We start from the raw sequence: 22,424 nt of genomic DNA, 5'->3' as shown, positions 1-22,424 counted from the left end.
AGTTAAGAATTACTTACTCCTTCAATGACGGCTGAAACAAAAAATATTTCCCATTTACTGGTAGCAGGCAGCCGGACGTATCAGCAGATTTTTATGGGAGAAGTACAGTCGATCACCTGGTGGTCTCTAATGGCATCAATTGTCTTCCATACCACCGCGAACATGCAGACGGTGTAGCTCTTAGAAGCCGGTCCACAAATTTGTTGCAGCCGGCACCTCAGCAGGCAGACTCTCCAGGCAGGATTGAATCACGCGGCCCCCAACTCACCTCAAGTCAAGTCAAAGTCAAGTCAGATTTATTTATAGAGCACATTTAAAACAGAAATTGTTACCAAAGTGCTTAACAAAAATATCACATCATCAGATAAAAAGTAGCAAGATATATTTACAGCACATGGAATAAAAATATAAAACCAAAAACAATTAGAAACAATGAAATACTAAATCAGATCTGATGACCTTGTGTTAAATAGGAATAATAACAAAAGCATAAACAGAATCAGCATCAATGAAAAACCAGATCTAAAGCTAATCACCCTGTGTTAAATGTCAATGCGTATAAATGTGTTTTTAGGAGAGATTTAAAAGCAGAGACTGAGGTGGCCTGTCGAATGTTGATGGGCAGATTGTTCCAAAGTTTAGGGCCCACGACTGAGAACGCTCGATCTCCTCTGAGCTTCAGCCTGGTTTTTGGTACGGCCAAAAGCAGCTGGTCTGATGATCTCAAAGCCCGAGAAGGAGTATAAGGATGAAGAAGGTCGGAGAGGTATGATGGTGCAAGGCCGTTAATGCACTTGAATGTCAGCAGGAGAATTTTAAAATCAACTCTGACACATACAGGAAGCCAGTGAAGAGAGGACAGAACCGGAGCAATGTGCTCAAACCTGTGAGTTCCTGTTAAAAGCCGAGCTGCAGCATTTTGTACGAGCTGGAGACGTGAAAGTGAAGCCTGACTAACCCCAACATAAAGTGAGTTACAGTAGTCCAGCCGGGAAGTAATAAATGCATGGACTACTTTTTCAAGGTCGGATCTGGACAGAACAGATTTAAGCTTTGCTATCTGTCTTAGCTGAAAGAAGCTTTTTTGTAGAACAGAGTTGATCTGTTTATTAAACTTAAAGTCCGAGTCTAACACTACCCCGAGATTGGTAACTGACTGCTTTAGATGAGGCTGAAGGGAGTGCAGGTTTACAGGATCAGTGACAGTGGTAGAGCTTGGGTTAAACACAATGACCTCAGTCTTCTGATCATTAAAACTCAAGAAGTTTGCAGCCATCCAAGTCTTGATGTCATCAAGACATTTTAGCAAAGGGTGGATGGAGCAGGAACTGTTTGGTTTTAAAGGCAGATAGATCTGAGAGTCATCGGCGTAACAGTGAAACGAAATACCATGTTTCCTCAGGATTGACCCCAAGGGGAGCAGATACAATGAGAACAGAAGGGGTCCAAGAATGGAGCCTTGTGGGACCCCACAGGAAAGAGGGACAGAAGCAGAAAAATGATTGTCAAAGTTAACACAGAAACTCCTGTCACCCAGATATGAATGGAACCATTCTAGCGCCACCCCTGTAATCCCAACCCAGTGTCAGAGACTCCCACCTCAGGCAGGTGAGAAGCACCAGCAGTCCGCTCGAGATCAGAGTCTCCACCCGAGCTTCTCCAGGAAGAGGCACGGACTTTGCCGCGCGCCACACGATCACCTGGTCTCTCGGGCCGGGGATCACCAGCAGTAGCGGCCAGCCACAGATTTACACCAGAGGCCTAGGTGGGGGATGAGAGGTGAAATCCACTGCATGGTAGAGGAGCTCCGGAGATGTCAGTGCCGTGATCAAAGGCAGGGCGATTGAACGCCTACACAACAGGCGTGCGCAGGAGGTAAACAAGCTTGAGTCGCGGTGAGCAAAAAGATAACAAAAACTTCGAGAAAAAACTAGGACAGAACAAACTATAAAAGACAAAGTAAAAAATATAGTAAAAATAAAGTAAAACAGAGAAAAAGAAACAAAGAAAATACTAAAACTCAGCAGCTAAGAATACGTGTGGACGTGTGCGCGGCCATCTTGAAAAGTAGGGTGCACCTTGAGGGAACGGGGCAACTGAAGGTGAACAGCTACTGGGTTAATGACCTTTGTGATGGGGAATGGGCCGATGAACCAGGGAGCCAACTTACGTGATTCCACCCGCAGGGAAATGTCCTTAGTGGAGAGCCAAATCTTGTGGCCCACTTGGTAAGTTGGCTGGGTGGACCGGCGTTTGTTGGCCCCCCTGACATAGGTAGCACAGGACTTGAGGGCCCTCCAAGCTCTCCTCCAGGTATGTTGGCACTTCATGGCTGCTTGGTGAGCTGATGACACCTGGGCCTCTCTACCCTGGACAGAGAACAGAGGAGGTTGGAAACCAAACACAACATAACATGGGGACAAACCAGTTGCTGAGGAGGGCAGGGAGTTGATGGCGTGTTCCACCCAGGGGAGATTGGTAGACCATTTGCTAGGATCCCCTTCACACAGTAGCCACAGCTTAGCTTCTAACTCCTGTTTAACCCTTTCTGTTTGGCCATCAGACTGAGGGTGAAAACCTGAGGAGAGACAGACAGATATTCCCAGCAGACTGCAAAACTCCTGCCAAAACTTGGAGATAAACTGAGGCCCACAATCAGAAACAATGTCAGAAGGTATGCCATGAAGTCTGAATAACTCTTTAGCCATGATGATGCTGAGTTCTTTAGCAGAAGGAAGTTTAGAGAGAGGGACAAGATGAACCATATTAGAAAAACGGTCTACTATGGTAAGAATAACAGTATGACCTGAGGAGAGGGGAAGACCTGTGACAAAATCCATAGAAATATGGGACCATGGGCGAGATGGGATAGGTAAACGATGGAGTAGACCAGCAGGAGGACGACAGGAGGATTTGGCCTGGTTGCATGAACAACAAGAGGAAACATACTGTTTGACATCCTTAATCAAGTATTTCCACCAGAACTGGGATCTGATGACACTAAGGGTCTTAGTAACCCCAAGATGGCAAAACATCTGAGACTTATGGCAGAGACCCAGGACCTCTTTAACTTTATTGTATGGAACAAATATCCGGTTCCTGGGGCAATTGGGTGGAGGTGGGTGATCCAGATTAGCCTGCCAGAGGTCTGATTCAAGCTGGGTTATGGATAGGCGAACCTTATCCGGCAGAATAAATTCTATCTCAGAACTGCCTTTAGGAGCATCGCTCTCCTCCAAAATGCGAGACAGGGCATCGGGCTTGGTGTTCTTAGTTCCTGGTCTATAGGATAATACAAAGTTGAAGCGACAGAAGAAAAGAGCCCACCTGGCTTGACATGGATTTAACCTCTTAGCGATCCTGAGGTACTCAAGGTTTTTATGGTCAATCCAAACAATGAAAGGTTCCTTGGTCCCCTCAAGCCAATGCCTCCACTCCTTGATGGCGAGCTTGACAGCCAGCAGTTCCCGATCTCCCACATCATAATTGCGTTCAGCAGCAGAAAGGCTCCTAGAGAAAAAGGCACATGGGTGAACTCTTCCTTTGCTGTTACGCTGACTAAGAACCGCTCCTACCCCAGTACTAGAAGCATCAACATAAACAATGAATGGTTTGTTAGGGTCAGGAGCGTGGAGGATCAGTGCAGTAGAAAACAGTTCTTTGAGTTTATTGAAAGAGCGATCAGCTGACTCATTCCAAACAAACTTTGATTTGGAAGATGTTAAAGCGTGTAATGGTCTAGAAATTATGCTATAGTCTTTAATGAATCTTCTATAGAAATTGGCAAAGCCAAGGAATCTTTGTAACTGCTTTCTATCTTTAGGAATGGGCCATTCAAGAACAGCAGAGACTTTGTTAACATCCATGGTTACCTGGTCTGGCAAGATAACAAACCCCAGGAAGGAAGTGGAGGTTTGATGGAATTCACACTTCTCAGCTTTAACAAAAAGGTTGTTTTGTAGCAGTCTGGTAAGCACAGCTCGGACATGTTGACGGTGACGGTCTAAATTCTTGGAGAAAAATCAATATATCATCCAGGTAGACGAAAACAAAATGATTAATCATGTCCCTCAGAACGTCATTCACAAGAGCCTGAAAAACTGCTGGAGCGTTGGTGAGACCAAAAGGCATTACCAAATACTCGTAGTGTCCATTGGGTGTGTTGAATGCTGTCTTCCATTCGTCTCCTTCCCTAATGCGGACCAGATGATAGGCATTTCTAAGGTCAAGTTAAGAGAAGACCATGGAACCTTGGATGAGGTTGAACGCTGTAGACATGAGAGGTAGAGGATATTTATTCTTTATGGTGCTCTTATTAAGGCCTCTGTAATCAATACAGGGTCTGAGAGAACCATCCTTTTTACTAACAAAAAATAATCCTGCACCAGCAGGTGATGCTGACGGTCTGATAATACCGGCCTGAAGGGATTCTTTTAGATACTCTTGCATGACTGTGTGTTCGGGTCTGGACAGAGAATAGAGACTGCCCCTAGGTGGAGTGGTGCCAGGCAAGAGATCAATGGCACAATCATAGGGTCTATGTGGAGGAAGGGAAGTAGCTTTGACTTTGTTAAATACTTGAGATCTTGGTACTGAACAGGGACTTTGGAGAGGTCAGGATAAGTTTCTGTAATATTTTCAGGACTGACAGAAGGCAGAATCGCCTCGAAAAGAAAGGTGGATAGACACTCTTCTGACCAACCCATTATCTCTTTACCTCTCCAATTAATATGTGGGTTGTGTTTATCAAGCCAGGTCAAACCCAGTGCAACAGGGAGGTGTGGAGAGTTAATTACAATAAACTCTAAGTTCTTTGTGATTGCCTCCTAATAACAAAGTGACGGGCGTGGTCTCGAGGTTAGAGTCAAGGAGAGAATGACCGTCCAGAGCGAGAACTTTGTGTGACTTGGGAGACTGGAGTAATTCAATGCCCATAAATAGTGTGAATTGGTGGTCAATGAATTCAGTATCTGCTCCTGAGTCAATGAAGGCTGATGCTGATCTTGGTCTCTTACCGGGTACTTGGATCTCTGCTGGCACAATGAAAGGGAAGGAGATCCTGGGTGTACTGGTCCGACTCAACAGGCATCTCCTCTTACCTTTTGAGTCTGATCTTTTAACGGACACTTAGCAATTGTGTGGTTACCTGCACCACAGTATAAACAGAGGTGTTGTCTCCTTCTTCTCTCCCTTTCCTCTGGGGTGAGTCAGCTCCTGCCCAGCTGCATGGGTTCTTTGGTCTGTGGGGTATTGGAAATAGGTACCACATGAGACTCTTTAGAAAAAAACTTGAGACTCACCCCAGGGTCTTGGCCTCCTCGTTGCTCTGTACCCTCTGTCTCGATCTCTTTCCCGAAGATGCAGGTCAACGCACGTGACCAGGTCCTCCAAGCTCTTAAGATACTCTGGGTAATTCTGAGTTGCAAGTTCATCTTTAATAGTGTCATTAAGACCCTGAAAAAAAGAATCAGTTAAGGCCTCCTTGTTCCAACGACTTCCAGCAGCAATGGCATGAAATTCAATAATATATTTGGTGACTCGTTTGTTTCCTTGTTTTACAGAAAAAAGTTGATGTGCAGCCCTCCCTCTCTGGTAGCAGGGGATCAAAAACCCTACATAACTCCTTAGCAAACTCAGCAAAACTGTGACAACTTCTGGAGTTTCTTTGCCACTCAGAAGTGCCCCACGACTTGGCTTTACCTGCCAGTAGAGAGATTACGTAGGCCACCCGGGCTCATTCTGTGGGAAAAGAGGAAGGCTGCAGCTGAAAGTGGATCTCACACTGTGTGAGAAATGGTCGACATTGATCAGGATCTTCTTTAAAAAGTTCAGGGGGAGACAAAAGAGGCTCATGAGAAGGAGTGGGGACATGAGGAGCAGCAGCCTGGACAACGGAAGAATGGGCAGAGTTCAAAGAAGGGTTTTGCTGGTAAATAGCTCTTAATATTTCCATCATTTCCTGCATATTAGTTTCAAGTTTATTTATGGCCCCTTCTACACAAGAGCGCCATTCTTGGGTGGGTGCTGGATCCATAATGGCCAGATTCTACTGACAAGAACCGGTTTGGATCAGCACATCAACACCCAACACAGAAATGGTTTAAAAAAGTTTATTAGAAAATAAACAGCTTCTGGTCTAGGTCTGGGTCCGATCTGTCAAGACAGAAGAGTTAGTGAACCTGATGAGGATGGAGAGGTACAATGAATGTCACTAACCTTCTGTCTTGATGGAATAACAGGAGCTGTAGTCTCGCTGGAGCCGATGACGTCACTCATGCAGAGTGAACAGCCGCAGCGGAGCACACAGAAGGCGTACAGGTCCAATAAGGGCAAATCCAGTTCCAGGGTCCAAGATGTTCAAGCACAGGGAGGCAGAGAGCAGAATAAATCCAAAAACATGATCTTGAATCGTGGTCGGTGTGAAGGCGCAGAGTAATAACCAAGAGGACTGAAGCAGACAAAATCCAAAAGGGAGCAGGCTGGTCGGGTAGTCAGAAAACAGGCTTGGGTTCAGAACAAGGCAGTATGCAAAAACAAGAAGTGCTTGATTTCTACTGCTCAGAGAGGTTCAAGAATTTGGCACTGAATGAGGGTGAGCAGGGAGCTTAAGTAGGGAGGTGCACAGGTGCAATGAATGAAGCTGATTGCAGAAGCAGGGAGAGGAAGCATGGTGCAGGCACATGAACTGAGTGATTGACAGGACAGAAAACACTTGGCAGGAGAAAACATGAAACTAGACAGGCTGAGGTAGTAAAAAAGGGGCAAAAACATGACAGATTTCTCTTACCTGCATCGAAAAGCTTGACATTGCACCAAGAATGGAGAAACAACTTGTGCTTTCTGCAGGAACCAGAAGGTTCAACCAAATGACCCCAACGTTCCAAACTTCCACATGCCTCATGGAACATACTCATCCAGACCTACAAGACATGTACAGTGGAGAGTCAAACTCTCATGAGCCACCAACAACTCAGCAGGAGTGAAGATAAATAAAATACCAGATGGAATGAAAAATAATGATAATTTCCATTGCCTTTCAGGGAAAACCTTTGCTTTCATGCAACTCCTCAGAGCAGATGGCCTAAAGGAGCTGTTATAGGGGTGAATGAAAAAACAGAAATCTCTCCTTACTACAGAAAATTATGTTAATGCTGACAAAAAACAAGCATACACATGCAGTGACTGAAAGGAACTGCCTTTTTCCTTTGGTAGTGGGCAATACATTTATTTTTAGAGTTTTCAGATAAATATGTTTGCTAAGATATAAATGAGGTGGTGAAATGGCTCATTAGGAAAGTTTTAATAGAGCGAGTTTATCAAGTACATTATCCAATCATGACCAGTAGTGAAAACTTTGGAACTAAATGGATTTAGCTCAAAATTAAGCCAAGCAAGCAGCTTTTCTACGGCTTTCACCAGAAGCCAGTGAAGCTTTTCACCATCTTTATCAGGGATTTCATGCTTACAAAATTACCAGCTCAGCAAAAGCACAAAGATAGGAGACTGGGAAAAATTAAAATTGAGTAGAAAAATATCATTTGAAATACTGACTTTTACAAGAAGATGCTATCTGATGAACAGATTTTCAAAAGATGACGGACGTGTTACAAATTTTATGAGCACATTATAGTCATAGAATAAATAAAACTATATGGTTTCCATGACAAACATGTAGTGTTGCGCCTGTAAATACATCATGTGCATAAAACTAACCCTAAATAGGTGTTTTTAGGTCATAGTACAAAAAGTATTACTGTAATTTCCAGACTACCTGAATATAAGCTGTGCCCATTAAATTTTAAAGAAAGAACAAAACAAAGCAGTACATATATAGGCTGTACTTGTCTATAAGCAGTGGGTGTCCATGTTCTAACATGAGATATTTACACAGAAAGATTTTTTAATCTTTTATTAAATACGTACCTGTAACTTTGTAACGTACACAAATACGTACAGTAATTTGCTTTTTTCTGAAGTGTCTGTAACACAGCTGATAAAAAAAAATACAGTAGCCTACCAGGAAGTTATTGATCGCTATCTTCATCTTCCTCCTGCACACTCCCATAGAGTACTCCTGCCACCAAGCTCAGAGTGCCACATTAATGCACGATTCATACTTATTTTGAGCAGCTGCAAATACTTTGTTGTGCCCCCAGGGTTCCACCCTCCCAGCGGGCACAACAAGGTTGGGAGAAGAGAACAGGGAAGGGAGGAAACTTCATTTCCTCCCTCCCCAGTGAACCAATAAAACCAAGTTTCATTGGTCCACAGTGACCTGTTCGGTAATTTCATTGGTCATATATATTTTTTTACCTTTATTTATACAGGTATTCTCATTGAGTCATGAGGACCCACCCAAGAGAGACATGTATTGGGCAACTATGTGTGTGCCCGGGTGTGACGAGGCTAAATGTTTTGGCAGCATGAAGCTCATTAGCCCGTCAAAAAAATAAATGAATAAAAATCCATAATTTTACCGCAGCATTGTATAAGATGCGGGGTTCAAAGTGTGTGAAAAACTTAGCGACTTTTATACTGGAAATTACGGTACATCTGCTATAGCATACCATAGTAACTAAAAATAGTTTTTTTTTGTGTGCATGAGAAATTTACTGGGTTGCAGAATATTGGATGTTCTGCCAAAAATACATCATGAAAATGGGTTTAGTAGTTCTTTAAGTTTGTTTTAATTATTTCTCAGTTTTTATTTGAAGCTTTGATTTCCAAGGTAGAAACTGTGAGCCTTCACCTTGCAGTGTGGTGCTCCTTGGAGTACCAAAAATCTAATGTGTGCAGATGCACTTTTTTTTGTGGGGTGGGTCCTTCAAAATTTGGAATAAAAAAGATACAATTTCCTGCATTTTGGTGTATTTTAACAGGTTGTTAAACATCTGTAAACATTTGATTAAATTGATTAAACATAAGTCTCTCTTGTAAATGAGTCCTCGAGGCTCAATGAGACTGACAACCTGTATAAATACAGGTTGAATTGAAATTACTTTTTAGAGAGCAGTGAATAGAGCAGCTCCGATTCTGTCAAGCATCCACCCCCCCCCCCCCCCCCCACACACACACACACACAAACTTCAATGTCTGACCCAAACGCTTCTCAGCTGAATTGAGTCCTGCGCGTTGTTCTGCTCCAGTCTCTATATTGCCTTAAGGCACTTTAATTCTCTGTTGTTCAGCTAAGGACAATCCATCCATCCATTTATTTTGGATAATAAATTGGACTGTCTTTCGACATTTTGAACGCTGTTATTTTGACTCATTTTGAAACGTGCAATGTGAATAATACGCATCAAACATTTCACTTTTTTTTTACTGTCAGCTTTTTTTATTTATTATCTTTGAAATGTATACAGGAGTTCTGACACACTGGCAGTTGTGCACGCTCCGCAGAGCTGTCTGGAGACGCTCCTGTGTATAAAACATGCACTGTCTCAGGGCACACAGCTGAGCGAGGTGAAGCTGACAACCCACCCACATCAAAAATTCCATTAAATAAAATGAGTGCTTAGTGCTACGTCTGGGCTTGTTTATGAAGTGAAGTGAAGTCAAGTAAACTTTACTGTCAATCAAACCATGCAATAGTACATTACACAGAAGACTGAAATTGTGTTTCTCCCAAACTCCAATGTGCAGTATTAAAAACAAGATTAACACACAACTAACCATAAAACCTGAAGCATAAGCTAAGCATAAAACACCACCTAAAAACTAATAAATATCGACAATCAACACAACATAAAAACAAGTAGTGGGGATACGGTTCCCAAACTAACATAGTGTACCAGAATGTATTCAAGTTAGGTATGAGTGCTCTAGAGGTAGTACAAGTGTACAGCCATACAACGTGCAATATGACAGAGTACAAAGTAATAACAAGAATATAGATACATAAGTAAGCTTGTTATGCTCTTGTGCAAGAATATTTTTTTTTGCATACATGTATGTATATGATAAGTATTTTGCAGACATTGAGTCTGCTGTTCCCACAGTTAGTCTTTTATGTGGGTGGGAATTTTTTTTTGAAGTTTGCATGTGTGAATTAAGCAATCTAATAGCCTGTGGGAAGAAGCCATTACTAAGTCTGGTAGTCCTGCAGCGCATACTGCTGTAGCACTTGCCAAATGGTAGATGGGTGAACAGACCATGTGAAAGATGTGTATGGTCCTTGATGATATCGGTGGCTCTCGTGGGGCAGCAGGATGGGTATAAGTTCTGGATGGATGGTTAGGCTGATCTGATGATCTTTGCTGCTGTTTTCACCCCTCTCTTTAGGGCCTTCCGTTCAGCAAGAGAGCAGTTGCCATGCCAGGCTGAGAGACTGTTGGTAAGGATGCTTTCAATAGCACCCCTATAGAAGGTGGTGAGTGCTGAAGGGGGGAGATTAGCTCTCCTCATCCTACGCAGGAAGTGGAGGCATTGCTGTGCTTTCTTGACAAGGGAGGTGGTATTAATAGTCTATGTCAGGTCATCAATGATATACACCCCCAGGAACTTGGAGTCACTGATTCCACAGCACTGCCATTGATAATGAGGGGGGTATGTGGCTTGTGATTTTTCCTAAAGTCCACAACCATTTCCTTTGTTTTGTTGACATTAAGGTGTAGATTGTTAATACCACACCAGTTAATGAGTTGGTATACCTCCTCTCTTTAGGCTGAGTCATCGTCGCCACTGATGAGGCCCACTACAGTCCTGTCATCAGCAAACTTCATGATGTGGTTTGAGTTGTGGCTGGCACAGCAGTCATGAGTCATCAGTGTGAACAGCAGAGGACTCAGCGCACATCCCTGGGGGACCCCAGTGTTCATGATGGTGGTCAGTGAGGAGTTTTTGCCAACTCTTACTGACTGTGGACTGTTGGTGAGAAAATCTAGTAACCAGCTACAAAGCTGGGTATTGATGCCCATGGTACTGAGTTTGTTTACCAGGTGTTGTGGGATGACAGTGTTAAAGGCGGAGCTGAAGTCGATGATAGCATCCACATACAGCTGTTTCTGTTCTCCATATGAGACAGGCTGAGGTGAAGTGCTGTTGCTATGCTCATCAGTGGAGCACTTGGGACGATACACAAACTGGAGAGGATCAAACGTAGTGGATAGGCTGGATGTTAGATGAGCCTTGGCCAGCTTTTCGAAGCACTTCATCATGATGGAAGTAAGTGCTATGGGCCGGTAGTCATCCAGTGATGTAACTGGGGACTTCTTGGGTAGTGGTATGATGGTAATAGTTTTGAAGCATTCTGGTAAGATGGCTTGGCTCAGGGAGATGTTGAAGATGTCTTTGAGAACATCGGTAAGTGAGACAACAGTCTCTAAGCACATGCCCAGGTATATTATCAAGACCAGTAGCCTTCCTTGGATTCATCTTTTGAAGGGTCCTTCTTACTTCAGCAGAGTCCATTTGAAGTGTTGCTTTGACCAAACAGTTAGTGACTTTTGTTGGAGTGGTAGTGTTGCTTTCTTTAAAGCAGCTGAATAAGGTGTTGAGTGTATTTAGGAAGTCTGTGCCATCATCGCACGGTAGAGGTGCAGGCCTGTTATCTGTTACTGATTGGATGCCTAGTCATAGGCGTCTGGAGTCTTTTGTGTAAGTGATGTGTGATTTGATTTTATGTCCATAAGCATGCTTGGCTGCTTTCATGCTACGGTTCAAGTTGGCCCTAGCAGTTCTGAGAGCTTCTTTGTCTCCGGACCTGAAAACAGTATTCCGTACTCTCAGGAGCTCACATACCTCCCTGGTGAACCAAGGTTTTACCTTTGCCCTCATAGTGATGTATTTTGTGACAATCACATCTTCCATGCATTTGGATATGTACCCCGTCACAGACTTAGTGTATTTCATTATGTTCAATTCAGTTCAGTTCAATTCAGTTCATTTATATAGCGCCAAATCACAACAAAGTTGTCTCAGGGCACTTTACAGAAACATTCACATACATAAAAAAGCCAATTAGTAAAGTTCTCTGTCTAAGGAAACCAGCAGACTAGTTGAATCTTGGCTTCGTTGCAGTCTCCCATCCTGAGCAAGCACAGTGGCAACAGTGGAAAGGAAAAAAACTCCCTTTTAAAAGGAAGATACCTCCAGCAAAACCAGGCTCAGGACAAGTGTCCATCTGCTTTGACCAGCTGGTTTGAGAGGACAGAAAGGAGAGAAAAACGAACACAGAATGGTAGGTCCAGGTATAGGTCCCGGTGTATCTGAGAGAGGAAAAAAAACATGTTAAGGATAGAAAAAATAATTACAAATACAAAATTCAATTCAATTCAATACAATTCAAAAATACTTTATTAATCCCAGAGGGAAATTAAGTGTTGTCGTAGCTCATCATCCTGGTTTTATTCAAGAGTTGTTAGATGCTCATTGCTGTGGGAAGGAAGGATCTCCTGCAGCGATTACGAAGAATCTGGCCACAGATACTGATCTGTCCACCCAGATCCAGTTTGCTGTCAGATCCGGCTGGCCTCTCAGTCCTCCTGGGCAGCAGAGCCGCCCGAATGCCTGCCAGAACTCCTCCCAGAGTGATGTCCACTCCTCCCAGCAGTCTGCCGAGCTCCTCATCACTGCAGACAGCCAACTGTAGGTGTCGAGGAATGATCATGTCCTTCCGCTGTCATGACCCATGTTTCCTGCTAGTTCCAGGATCTCAGTGGTCAGGCACTTGAGCGCAGCTGGCAGGTAGATGAGAATGCGTCCACAGAACATCCTTTTCAACTCATTTGAGATTTGGGGCTGTAGTGGAGATATTATTTGAGCTTCTGAGTTGTTAATCAGCTGCTGTTGGTTGTAGAAAACTGCCTTGTTGCCATGGTTACGCATCATAACAAATGTCCAAAACTAAAAAAAAGTTTAATTAAAAATCCTTCCAGCTGCACAACATCTGATACCAGAGGAAACGATCATCCAAAAAACAGTGATTTACATCCAGAAAAAGAGGAATTAAAGTTTCCAAAAGCAAAATCTCAGAATGAAAGTAACAGAGCTGCTCCAACATGCAGCCACATGGAGCGACGCAATTCTAGAACTTCTAGAATTCTAGAAATTCTTAAACAGGTTGAACAAAGTAAGTAAAGACAGTAGCAGGGTGAAAAGGTGTGGTCAGTTTGTCCTCAGGCAGTCTAAGCCTATAGCAGCATAGCTAAGGGACAGCTCAGGAAACCCAAGCTGTCCCTAACTATAGGATTTAGCAAAAAGGAGCCTTAAGCCTAGTTTTAAAACTGCATAATGTCAGCCTCACAGACAGCGATTGAAAGTTGGTTCCACAGGAGAGGAGCCTGAAAACTGAAAGCTCTGCCTCCCATTCTGTTTTTGTAAATGCTAGGAACCACAAGTAAACCTGCAGTCTGAGAGCAAAGTGCTCTGTTAGGAAAATACGGAACAATAAGATATGTAATATAAGATGGAGCTAGGTTGTTGAGAGCTTTGTAGGTTAGAAGTAGGATTTTGAATTCTATTCTGGATTTGACAGGGAGCCAATGGAGAGAAACTAAAACTGTAGAAATATGATCTCTCCTACTAACTCCAGTTAAGACTCTGGCAGCAGCATTTTGGATCAATTGAAGACATTTTAAAGAAGTATTTGGACACCCAGATAATAAACCATTGCAATAGTCCAGTCTAGACGTGACAAATACATGGACCAGTTTTTCTTCATCGTTTTTAGATAAGAACTTTCTAATTTTAGTGATATTACGCAGGTGGAAGAAGGCAGTTCTAGTAAAGGTTTTAATGTGGGGGATAAAAGACATGTCCTGATCAAAAATAACACCAAGATTTTTAACATTAGAGCTGGAGGACAGATTAATGCCATCTAAGGAGGGAGAAAGACTGAAAAATTAATTCCTAAGGTGCTCAGGTCCAACAAACAAAACTTGTCTTGTTCAACAGCAGAAAATGAAGGGTCATCCAGGTTTTTATGTCTTTAAAACATGCTTTTACTCTAAGTAACTGACTGGATTTATTGGGTTTAATGGACAAATATATATGTGTGTCATCAGCATAACAATGAAAATGTATCCCATGCTGTTTAATAACTTTACCTAATGGAAGCATATATAAAGTAGAGTATTAGCTCAAGCACTGAGCCCTGAGGAACAACATGACTAACTTAGGTGTATGAAGAAGATTATTTACATTTACAAACTGGAATCTATCAGAGTCAGAGTCAGAGTTTCTTTATTGTCATTCGCACCTCATGTGGTACATGTGGTGGAGCAAAATTATGTACACAGGGTCCCAGTTACATCCAACAATAAAATGTATGAGAAAAACAGTAATAACATCTAAGATATTAACTAAGAAAAACATCAACTAAATATACACTAAGCACTCATAACAAAACATTGAACATCAGCACAAACATGAACATGAGTCTGTGTGAGCAGATGAGCACGCATGAACACATCAACATTGAAACAGATCAGCAGCAACATGAAACAGATCAGCAGCAACATGATGTGATTCTTCACAGTGATTATTCTAGTTAGAGATTCATGAGTCTAACAGCCTCAGGGTAGAAGCTGTTCCTCAGTCTAGTGGTTCTACACTTAATGCTCCTCAACCTCCTTCCTGAGGGGAGCGGGGCAAAAAGTGTGTGTGCTGGGTGAGTGGGGTCCTTCTTTATGCAGGTGGCCCTCTTCCTGCATCTGGAGGTCTAGATGTCTGTGACGGTGGGGAGACTGACTCCAACATCTTCTGTGCAGCCTTCACCACTCATGTGAAGGTTATTCTCTTTGCACCAGCTCTCTAGGTGTTCCACCTCTTGCCTGTAGCTGGACTCATAATTGTTTGTGATGCATCCCACCACCGCTGTATCATCTGCAAACTTTACAATGTGACAGCCTGGATGGGTAGCTGCACACTATCAGGTAGTGTCAAAGATTTGATGGCAGAGGATCCTACACACAGACTCAGAAAAGGTTTTTAAAATGTTTATTGAGTAAATACACAGGTTCTGGTGTCTCAGGTCAAGGGGCAGGAACTGTATCTAAAATGATACAGAGGGGAAAAGGTTAGTGTTTGACAGAATAATGAGTAGTTATCTGAATACAGACGGTCTGATGTATCACTAACCTTTCTTGTTGTAATGGGATGCTCCAGTGAAGACACAGAGCTCCAGAGACCAAGGGAAATCCAGAGGCATAGTCGAGGATAAGCAGGGTTCATACACGGGATCAGAAGAGGAGACAGTACCGATAGGGAGAGGCAAAGGCGAAATCCAAAAACAGGCATAGATCATCAACAAGGTCAGAAGGATGAGGCACAAAAGGGACAGGAAAAAAGCGTGGTCGAGGGAAACAGACGTGGATCAAGATTAAAGAGCTGTGAACAAGGAGAGTATGCTGGATAACTGTAGCTAGAAGCAAGCAGTTGATCTGGCAATATAGTGGAGAAAGCAGGAAATATATATACACCCAGAAACAGGTGGAAACCATCAGCAACAATCAGAGAGAGAGAGGTGTGGCATGTAAAGAGGCTGGTAGAAGCAGCAGAGGAAAAACCCAGGAGAGCAGAGAAGAACAAGTCAAACAGTGAACAGAGTGATGAGAAAATGAAAAAAAAAACAGAGTGTAAACTGTGACACGTAGATATGATTTAAACCATCTTAGAGCTGTTTATGTAATCCCAATATCATATTCAAGCTTCTGTAGTAAAATATTGTGATCAACTGTATCAAATGCAGCACTGAGGTCTAAGAGGACCAATATAGAGACAAGTCCATTGTCTGAGGCCATGAGAATATCATTAGTGATTTTTACTAGTGCTGTTTCTGGGCCATGATGAGCTCTAAACCCTGACTAAGATCAGCTCACTACTGGTGTATGATCGCCAGCAACTGCTCAATCTACAATTTTCCACCACTTATCTCGCCTCCTATGAACATTTTGATCGGGGTTCTGGGCCCCCACCTCCGCTGCTTGGGAACGTACCTGGGTATCTCCAGTGCGCGGCATTCGTGCCTGCACGAAAACATCGCTCTCGTCACCGTGGGAGACGTGCTGGCCGCCTCGTGAGGCTCAAAGCTAGCCTCGCTCGTTCCTCAGCTACAGCTGTCCACCGGAATGAGGTTTCTCCACCTGGATGCTTCGCGGAGTCCTGCCTGCTGCAGAACATTGGGTCGGAGGCACGCCGCGAGCGCGCGCCCAGCTGCGGTGTTTCCAACCGTATCCAGCAAACCGAAACCAACCCGGGTCCAACAGCTGTACCATCGGCTGCCCCATCTGATCGTACCAACGACCCTGCTGTGTCCGGCGGCTCCTGGATTCCGGCTGTTCGTCCCGGCTGCACTTTCTCCGGCCGGAGGAGGCGAGGACCCGACGTAAACAAACCGAAACCGCTGATCTGCGCCCCCCCTCAACTTCTCCCTCAGCTGCTGACCCAACAAGGTTTGCTCTCCTCAATGTGAGGTCTTTAGCAAACAAAACCTTCATTATGAACGACTTTTTCTGCACAAATAATCTGGATTTCATGTTTCTGATGGAGACTTGGCTTCCTCCGGGTGAGTCAAGTGTGTTTTCTGAACTGATGCCTGCTGATTGTACTTTGCTTAATTGCCCGAGGTCATCTGGAAGAGGTGGAGGAGTGTTGGCTGTTTTTAAGAAAATCTGGAAATGCAGACTGTTACAGACACCATCTTTTCAGACCTTTGAACTGCTGCATTTTGAACTGGGCCGCTCCAACCCCATGTTGATTGCGGTGCTTTATCGACCGCCCAAATCCTCCACAGGCTTCATCAGTGAACTGTCTGTCTTTCTCACTGCAATACTGTTAAAATACGACCGTGTGCTGATTCTAGGGGACTTCAATGTGCACATCTGTTGCCCTGAAAAGCCTTTGGTTCAGGACTTTTTAGATCTGATCCACTCTTTAAACCTGGTGCAAAATGTTGTCGGCCCCACACACCATCAGGGTCACACTCTTGATATTGTTCTGTCTTGTGGTGTCTCTGTGCTAAATCTAGAAATTGGGGATGCTGTCATGTCTGATCACAAACCAATCTCATTTGTAATACCTCTTGCTCGTGTCTCTAAATCTCCCGCTCCACCCAGGACCTGTCGTATATTTAACCCTTCAACTGCTGCTCGTTTTTCCTCTGCCTTTATTACCACTGCTGCAACAACACCTGAAACCTCTGCCTGTGTCGGTGCTCAGGAGCTGCTTAGTAACCACAATGTGACTTGCACTAAGATCTTGGATCTGGTGGCCCCACTTAAAGTCAGGAAACCAAGGAGAGCCCAGTACCCATGGATGAATGAGACCACCAGGGCAGCGAGACGCCTGTGCAGGAGAGCTGAGCGCAAGTGGAAAAAGGACCATCTCCAGGTTTCCTTCATTTTGCTCAAAACCTGTTTCAAAAATTACCAGAACACTGTCAAATCTGAAAAAAAAAATAATAATTTCTCCCAACTCATCAACTCAAATAGACACAACCCCCGCGCCCTATTCACGACAGTAAATTCCATTCTAAATGTCCCTTCGTATTCATGTATGGAGGCCTCTGTTGACACCTGCAATGACTTCAGTAAATTCTTTGTTAACAAAGTGGAGTTGATCAGGGCCTCCATCCCCCTCTCCTTAGTCGACCCATCAGCTTTTGTTTCGTGTTCTGCTACTTTCAGGCAATTCAAACCAATCACACTCCCATTGTTAAACAAAGTTGCTGGTCACATGAAGCCATCAGGATCACCATTGGACCCCATCCCAGCAGCATTGTTCAAACAGGTTCTACCAGCGATTGGGCCTGCTGTTCTAACAATACTAAACAGTAGTATTGCTACAAGCGTGGTCCCAGAGGCGTTCAAACATGCAGTAGTCACAACGTTAATTAAGAAACCTGGTCTTGACCCTTCAGCCTGCTCAAATTACAGGCCAATCTCAAAACTCCCCTTTCTGTCCAAAATCCTGGAAAAAGTAGTTTTTACTCAGTTAAATCAGTTTTTAACTGAGAACAAAATCTTTGAGGTCTTTCAGTCTGGTTTCAAGCAGCTCCACAGCACCGAAACAGCTTTGGTTAGGGTTTGTAATGACATTTTAACAGCAAATGATTCTGGCCATTTTGTGGCTCTTGTACTCCCCGATCTTACTGCCGCTTTAGATACTGTTGACCACAGTATCCTCATCTCTCGGCTTGAACACTGGGTTGGGATTACAGGTGTTGCATTAGACTGGTTCCGCTCATACCTCTCTGACAGGAGTTTTTGTGTGAAGGTGGGTAAAAATCTATCCACTTCAATGCCTCTTTCATGCGGTGTCCCGCAGGGCTCGATTCTCGGACCCCTTCTATTTTCACTCTATCTGCTTCCGCTGGGGTCGATCCTAAGAAAACATGGTATTCCATTCCATTGCTACGCTGATGACTGTCAGATCTACCTGCCATTGAAACCAGCCAGTGCTTGTTCCGTCTACCCTCTCCTCAAATGTCTGGACGACATTAAGACATGGATGGCTTCAATTTTTCTAAGTTTTAACGACCAGAAGACTGAAGTCATTGTCTTTATCCCTAGCTCAGCTGCCGCCTCTTATCCTGTGAACCTGGACTCCCTTCAGCCTTATCTGTAGCACTCTGTTAAAAACCTTGGAGTGGTTTTTGACTCGGATTTTAAGTTCGACAAACAGATCAGTTCAGTTCTGCAGAGAAGCTTCTTCCAACTGCGGCATGTAGCTAAGCTCAAGCCAGTGCTGTCTAGACCCGACCTTGAGACACTAGTCCATGCATTCATCACAACCTGCCTGGACTATTGTAATTCACTGTATGCTGGGGTCTGCCAGGCCTCTATCTCACGGCTACAGCTCGTCCAGAATGCTGCAGCTCAGCTCTTAACCGGTACACCGAGGTATGAGCACATCACACCAGTTCTGTCCTCCCTACACTGGCTTCCTGTGAGAACTAGGATTGATTTCAAAATTCTCCTCCTGACCTATAAGTGCCTAAATGGCCTTGCACCCATCTACCTCTCTGAGCTACAGGAACCATATGTTCCCTCTCGGGCTCTGAGATCATCCGATCAGTTGCTTTTGGTTGTTCCAAAAACACAACTGAAGCTCCGAGGAGATCGGGCATTTTCAGTCATGGGTCCCAAACTGTGGAACAACCTACCCCCCAACATTAGGCATGCCACCTCCCTTCCTGTGTTCAAATCCCTGCTAAAAACATATCTGTTCTCTCTGGCGTTTCATACTGTGTGAGTTGACTTAGTATATCTTGTTCCATGTCTTCATTTTAATGCTGTTGTTTTAATTTTTTAAGGTATATTCTTACTGCTTTTTATTTCTCAGTGTACCCTTAGTGTTAAGCACTTTGATAACAGTCTATCTGTTTTAAATTGTGCTCTATAAATAAATATGACTTGACTTGACTTGACTGACTGAAACTCTTCAAACTGATTATTTCTTAAGTAAAAGTTTAATTACAGCAACCTTAAAGTGCTGTGGTACATAACCATTCATTAAAGACAAATTAAGTAGATCCAAAATGTGGACATTAGTTAGGAGAAATACCTCTTTAAACAGTCTGGTTGGGATGGGATCTAGCAGGCATGCGGATGGTTTGGATGAGGTTATTATTTTTGGCAGTTCAGAGAGCACAACAGGACAAAAATTGTCCTAACACAAATCAGGCTCTAGTGAAATTTTTAAAGTTGTCTCATTTGACAGGGGAGTAGGGATAGTAGGAAGAAGGATGGTTTGAATTTTCTCTCTAATTGAAATAATTTTATTCATAAATAATCTCACATGTTGGTTGGAAGTGGAAGCCTCCCTAAAAACAGTCCACTCTGTGTAGTCCAAACAGTCTTGGAGTGCCAAGGTAGCCCTCTCTGGCCAAATTCTGATCTGCTTAACAAATGGTTTGCTCCTCGTTAGCAGTGGCCTGTAAGCTGGAATTAACATAACAGAAATATGATCCGAGTTTCCCAGATGAGGATGGGAAACAGCTCGGTATGTCTGTTTGATGTTTGCGTAGACCTGGTCAAGAATGTTCTCTCCCCTAGTTGCAAAATCCATATATTTATAATAATGTGGGAGCACTGTCTTCAAGTTGGCCTGATTGAATTCGCCCGCAATTATATAGGCACAGTCAGGATTAGAGTCCTGCATTGAGCTCACAGACTGATACAGTATCGACAGTGCCTTTTTGTGTTTGCACTGGGTGATATATACACAGCTGTCATATTAACGGCTGAAAATTCTCTCGGCAAGTATACTGGATGACATTTGATTGATAGAAATTCTATGTCCTCAGAACAGTGACTTGAAATAACTTTGCAGTTAGTACACCAGTTGTTATTGATGAAGATGCACACCCGCCCTCAAGATCTACCGCTGAGGGCGTGGCTCCTGTCCGCCCAGAACATTGTTAGTCCATCTACCTGGATGGCGTTTATGGCGGTTTGTGCCATTAAAATTTTAATTTGTAATGCTTTGGTTTCTGAGACACAGCTGAAGGTGGATGAAGACACTTCCTCTCCACGGGACATGCGATCAGTGTCTCTGCTGGCAGGAGCATGTGCATGAGCTGGTTTGCCTGCTTCAGCAGTAATATCCACTCCACAGACATGGACAGCATCTCCTCTTGTTGTATTTTTAATAAATAATCAAAATAAAAATGCGCAATGACTTTGGACTTTTATGAGCAGAGGTATGAGCTGCATGATCCAAATGAACAGTTGCCAGAATGCACATGGTGAAAATGAGGGAGTTCACAGATCTTGTTCCGACAGGATCCAGCTTAAATTAAACACTGGGTCAACACCTTTAAAGGGTAAAGTAATAACCTTGTTATTAACATCAAACAAACTATAAAATGAATTAAAAAAAAAATTAAATCTGGTCCTCTGGACATTCAAAAAAAAAAATTGTAGAAACGATTACTCTTTCATCTGAAAGACTTCTCCAGTCTAAGGTGCTGTATTCAGCTCAGTCTTATAAATAGCACCTTCTCATATAGTGGATCAACCAGTTGGCTGCTGACAGCCAAAACTAGCTGCTCACATGATCAAGGAGGACCATCAGTCTAACGATGGATCATTAGCACAATGATTGCTGTTTGCTATTCACAGGGGGCTGAGTGATACTAGCAATAACAACATTGTAAGAGGGGGGTAGTTGAACACGGAGGCCTCCACCCCTGTTTAATGATAGAAGGTTTCTTTTCACAAAGATGGCCTCCTTTACTCCTCTCTCAAACCATCATTCCTGTCTATCAAGAATGTGAACATCTTCATCTCTGAAAGAGTGACCGCTGGCCTGGAGATGAGTGTAGATCGCAGAGTCCTGGCCTGATTTTGCTGAACTTCTGTGCTGGGCCATCCTTTTGGCCAGTGGCTGTTTAGTTTCCCCGATATGACTGCTCACAGTCCTGACACTGAACAGCATACACAATATTACTCTGTTTGTACCGGGGGACTGTATCTTTGGGATGAACCAATCTTTGCCGTAATGTAGTTTGGGGTTTAAAAGCCACTAGGACGTTATGTTTAGAAAATAAACATCTCAGTTTCTCTGATACTCCCGCAAAATATGGAATGACCACTGGTCTGGGTTCCTCCTTTTTACCTGATGGCTGGCTGGAGTCCTGTTTGGGTTTCTTCTCTGTTTTCAGGAAGAATCAGTTAGGATGTCCACATTGCAATAGAGCCTGTCTTGTGTGGGATTTCTCCTTCTGCCTGTATCCTGAGTTAGTGGGGACGCTGTCTGATCTGTGGTACAGAGTCCTGATGACTCCTAACTTGTGTTCCAAAGAGTGATGGGAGTCAAACTGCAAATACTGGTCTGTGTGGGTGGGTTTGCAGTACACCTCAGTTTGCAAATGTCCTCTATCAGAAACTGAAACCTCACTGTCCAAGAAAGCCAGCCTGCCGTTTTTTTACATCTTCTCGTGTGAACTTGATATATTTATTCACAGAGTTGATGTGATCAGTGAAATGTTGGACTTCCTGAGATTTAATTTTAACCCAGGTGTCATCAACATACCTGAACCAATGACTTGGTGGAGTCCCTGAAAAGGACGTCAAGGCTCTTTTCTACCTCCTCCATGTACAGGTTGGCCACAATGGGAGAAACTTGGACTGTAAAGTCTCAGTTTCTGATAGAGGACGTTTGCAAACTGAGGTGTACCTCAAACCCACCTGTAACCCACGTGACAGCCACAATCAAGCCCCATCCCCTTTAAATTCCGGGCTCATCATAGGTTTTCATGGTTGTTAGCAACGCTGCAGCTCCCTGAGGCTGTACTCGGGGTTCGTCATTATTTAAACAACTGGACAGTTACGGATCAGAAACGACTACCACAATAAATCAGATATTTAACGGTGAGTCATCATGACGATGGTGTTAAAGTCTGATGTGTCTGATTTTCAACACCATTCCCGTAACTTTCATATCCTCCCATTGTAGTGCTCACCAGGTTGTGGTCTGGC

The sequence above is a fragment of the Nematolebias whitei genome, chromosome 5, assembly GCF_014905685.2.
Source record: "Nematolebias whitei isolate Nwh7 chromosome 5, NemWhi1, whole genome shotgun sequence".
Lineage (NCBI taxonomy): Eukaryota > Metazoa > Chordata > Actinopteri > Cyprinodontiformes > Rivulidae > Nematolebias > Nematolebias whitei.
Note: the sequence above shows the minus strand (reverse complement) of the source record.